This window comes from Pteropus alecto, unplaced genomic scaffold, assembly GCF_000325575.1.
Source record: "Pteropus alecto unplaced genomic scaffold, ASM32557v1 scaffold396, whole genome shotgun sequence".
Classification (NCBI taxonomy): domain Eukaryota; kingdom Metazoa; phylum Chordata; class Mammalia; order Chiroptera; family Pteropodidae; genus Pteropus; species Pteropus alecto.
In genome coordinates, this window is record NW_006438082.1 from 179,533 (window position 1) to 184,176 (window position 4,644).

Here is a 4,644-nt window from a genome sequence, read left to right on the forward strand (position 1 = left end):
CCTGTTTTGACACAAACCCTGCACTGGGGCCGAGGCCCGTGGAGCAGTGGGCTCTCTGCTGAACGGCCGTCCACGCGATCTCTGGTGCAGGCCCGGATGGTGGCACGGGGCACGAGCACACAGGGAGGGCCCTTCCTCACGGTGGACCAGCCTGGCCAAAAGCTCTGGGTGCCCTCCGTGCCCAGTGAGGGGAATGGCACCTGCTTCCTGGGCCACATTCACCCTCCGCCTGCCACGCCAGGCCCTGGGACCCTCCCCGACGCTTCCCCCCACAGGCCTCCAGCTCTTCCTGGAGGAACCTGGCTGAAAGGTCCTGTCTCGGTTTGGAGCCGTGGGCCTGGGAGGGATGCACGGGGCCCAGGGCCAGGCAGACTGGGCTCCTCAGGCTGCTGGGGTCCCTGAGCACCACCTTGGGAGGGGGCGGCCCCTGCAGTCAGGTGGAGGCTGCCACCTGATGTGGCCCAGTGCATGCAGCATGACAGGAGGGAGGGGCACAGGCACCGGCGCCTCCTGGGCGCCCCCACCCCATCTGCTCTCTTTCCCATGTCCCCTCACTCCTCCTCAGCAGATGGGCTATGGTGTTCACCACGTGGAGGGGAGAGACTCAGACCCCAAGTTGTCATCATTGAGGCGTCGCATCGGAGGGGCCCACCTGCCTGTGCAGGATCTCCCCCTTCCTCCTGGCATCCTTTGGGCCAGCAGTAGCTTTGTGGCGTCCTCTCAGGGGCTTTGCTGGAAATATTTATGGATTTTTGTACCTGGGTCTTCTGTCTAAACTAGCCTCTCAGGGCATGGGAGGGCTCTATCTGTGTGATTCGGATGGCAGCCAGGCCCTTGGTGACTTTCAGGTCCTGACATTGCCGCCTGTTGGGGTTAGTAAGGGTGCTGGAGCAGAGCCTGGAAGCCTTGGGCTGCAGCTTCTAAGATGTCCTCTGGGGTGGCACTGTCATCCACTGTCTCCTCTGTCGGTGCATTTGGCAGTAGGTGTCCCTGCGTGGCCAGCCCGGAAAGGTGGCACAAATGCTAAGGTGTGCTAGTTTTTTCTGTGTGGGTCACAGAAGGCCAGCTAGTCTCGACTCCCATCTTTAGCCTGCACACATCTTTTCTGCTCCCCCTAGAACCCCTGTTCAAGGTCAAGATCTTTTCTAAGTGCTCAGAATGGCCTGTGCCCAAGGTTCCTGTATGGTGACAGTCCTCAAGAGCTCTTTCTCCATGTTGAGTTGGCTCTAACCTCCAGCCAAGCCGGGTCCTATGAGGTCCAAGGGGGCCTACTTTGCCAGCAACCAGACACCTCTGGGCACAGCCCAATAGCCCACACATCTCCGGTCTCCCATTTGGGGCCTAGCCTTCTAGACTGTTTTATTGGCCACAGAGAAGTGGGCCTCCTTCTTTGACAGTCCTCCTGGCCCTTGACCTTGACCCAATGAGTCTCCCTAAGCCTGTCTTCCTGAGGCCCCCAGCTCGTTTCCAGAAACCAGATCCTTTCCCCACCAAGACCCACAATGGGGCCTCTGTGGAGCCTGTCCCTAGGAAGATACGTGTGTGTCCTGGCAGTCTCTTTATCTAGTCACCCCTGGGCTTTCAGTGTCCCGAGACCTCCAACTGTCTGTCATTTCCTTAATTACCTGTGTAGGCCTTGGCTGCTTCTGGTGGCTTGGAGCTGGCTTTGGGGATTGGAAGTTGGCAGGGTGGGCAGCCTGGTACCATGGACAGAGCTGGGAAGACTTGCAGGAGGATTGGGACTGGGCACTCTTATTCTGTCCATGTGTTCTCTGGTTGTGAAGGCCCGGAGGACAAGGACCTGCCATCTCCCAGACTCTGGGTATGTGTTTTCCGCCCTTTGCAGGCTGGAGGCATGCCCCCAGAGGCCAGCATTTCTGGATCCCTCCACCCCGCTACTCCAGAGACCACAGGCCAGGCCACGCTCTGAGGGGCAGGCTTGGGACCTCACTGCCTGCCAACCGTTCATGAGCTAGAGCAGGAGGGGCGTGAGCCAGAGTGGGCCAAACCCTGAGTGTGGGGAGGGGGCGGCCAGCTCCAGCTCCCTGCTGCAATGCAGCTCTCTCGGCCACAGCTGCTGTAATTGGATAATTAGTGTCATTATGCTTCCTGCCCATCGCTTCTCGCTCTCCTGCTCTCTCCAGCTCTCCTTCTCCGGCTCTCTTGCCTTCTCTGGCAGGAGATAAATGGCTGCCCCTCACTCAGGATAGAGTCGTGAATTCCTTAACGACACTTCAAGGCTCCAGCCAGAAAAGGGCTTCCAACTTCCCTCTGGGACCCAAGGATACCAGGCTACCAGGCGCTGTGAGGACCACCATGTGACAGCGTGGGCTTCTTTCCAGAAGCGTCCTGTGGAGCTAGTTGCCCCTAAAGTACCTAGCACTCTCCAGAAGGGATTGAGAGCCAGCAGACTTGAGGATAGCTCCGGCAACAAAGAACCATCCCAAAGATAGATGGGGTCGCCCCCTGGCCAAACGGAACGTTCTGGCCTTGCTGGAGGAGACTGGTCCTGACCTATGAATTCTGGGGTCCAGATGGGCTCAGAGAGAACTCAGGGCTTCGGGGCAGGCTGAGGGAGGGCGGGTGTGGCAGCTGGACTGACTCAACAAGAAGCATTCCTGTCTCTCATCATCCTGGAGAAAAAACCCCTCCAGGGAAATGAGCCCCCTGGGGACTGTCCTAGATAATGTGCGCAGGACAGCCTGTCCTACAAGTGCATACCAACCGAGCCAGGGGGAACGAGGACCCATTTCCCAGATTCAAAAGTGGAGATCCAGAGAGGTTGAGTAACTTGTGCTGGCTCACACAACCAGGCCTGACTCCAGCACCTGCACTCCCAAGCTCTGAGATTTACAAGGACAGATTTCCTGTCTGGTCACTTTGTTGAACTCTTAATTGGTTTTAATCATGTGTTCGTTGCTTTTCTGGGGTTTTCTAAGCAGTCTCTTGGCAGAGGAACAATGTAGAATCCTCTGGTGCCAGACCACCTGAGTTCACATTGGTCTCTGTTCCTCGCTGGCTATGTGACCTTGAGGGAGCTCTTCTTCTTCTTTTTTTTTTTCATGTGTGCAAAGTACAGATGTTAAAAACAAAGCAACAAAAACATAAAAGAGGCTGTGGCCTCTTGAGTGAGCTAGTTAACCTCTCTGTGCCTCAGCAGCTTCAGTTCTAAACTGGGAATAATCAGTCTCCCCATCTTGAAGGCTTATAGCACAGAGGGAATGTGTCATTCTGCCCAAGCATGGAGAAGAGAGCCCCACACGGCCCAGGTGCTGTGCAGTGCCTATGACGAGATTGTCATTCTGTCTCTCTCTTTGGTACTCTCATGGTTCTGTCTCCCCCTGTTTTGGCTAGAACTTCTAAGATAACATCAAATGGCACAGGCGACAGGGAGCTCGGCTCTGGATCATCACATGTCCCTGTGAGCACATGGAAGTATGGAGATTTGGTAGGTCATGGAGACTTCGGGGGAGGCCTCTTGGCTCTCCTAGAACCAGGGCTGGATTTGGCTGCAGAGGGAAGGCAAGCATGGTACCTGGTGATTGAGGCTGGGCTCCTCCCTGCACACCTGAATTAACTAGGAGATGGACTTGGCCTCTTTAATGGAGACCGAGCTTAATGGAGGCATAGATGAGAAGTTGATTTCTTTCACACATAAAAATCTAAGTAGGCAACCTAGGGCTGGTATGTCAGCTACTTGGCCATCAGGGACCCAGGCTCCTTCAGCGGTGGTGCCATTCTCAACATGCAGGGTGCCAGATAGAGTAAGATAACTGCTTTCACATCAGCATTCTAGCAGACAGAGAGGAGGAGAGGGACAGGAAAGATCACATTCCTTCCCTTTAAGGACACAACTTGAAGTTGGCCTTATCTTATTTTTTCCCCATAGGCTGAGAACCCCTAGTGCTATCTATGAGTAAGATGTTTCCCTGGCCCTTTTGCTCAAATCCCATTGGCCAGGACATAGTCATATGGTCATATATGGCTGCAGCAGAGTTGGGGTGATATAGTCATTAGCTGAATGACAACACACAAAAATTAAAATGCAACACGGGAAGAAGGAAATAGAAATCAGGGGAGGTCTAACAAGTCTCTGCCATAATCTCCTGGGGATTTGTTAGCGCCATATTATATTAACAGAACCTGTGTTCTGGAGGCCAGGCCTTCCCCAAGGGTTCTGGCCATCCCTTCTGGTCCCTTCTGAGGACAGGGTGGGGTCAGTGCCTCTTAGGAAATGCATACGAACATCAAGGAAAGAGGAGGCAGGGAGGGTGGGAAGGGTGGTGGCAGTGTCCACCAGCAAGCCTGGCCTCTCAGTTCATCTGCTTCTCTGCCACCTAATAGGCAACCAGTCAGCTGAGGCAGAATGTGGGTGGTGTCAAAGATCACTGAGGCTGAAGGGTAGCGGGTAGGGCACATACGGAATGGTGTGCTTAGGTCTCCGTTTTAGGCAGGGGATGCTCCTGAAAGTTAAAATTCATGTGGGCAGAATTATCAGTTGATCGGTGGTCAAGGCAGTGTGATTCTTGCTATCACTGTATTGCCCAGGGCACCACAAGAGCCTGCTCTGGACTGGAGGGGCCCGTTTGGTTTTTGAAATGCAGCAAAATACACATAGCATAGAATTTACCATCGTAATCATTT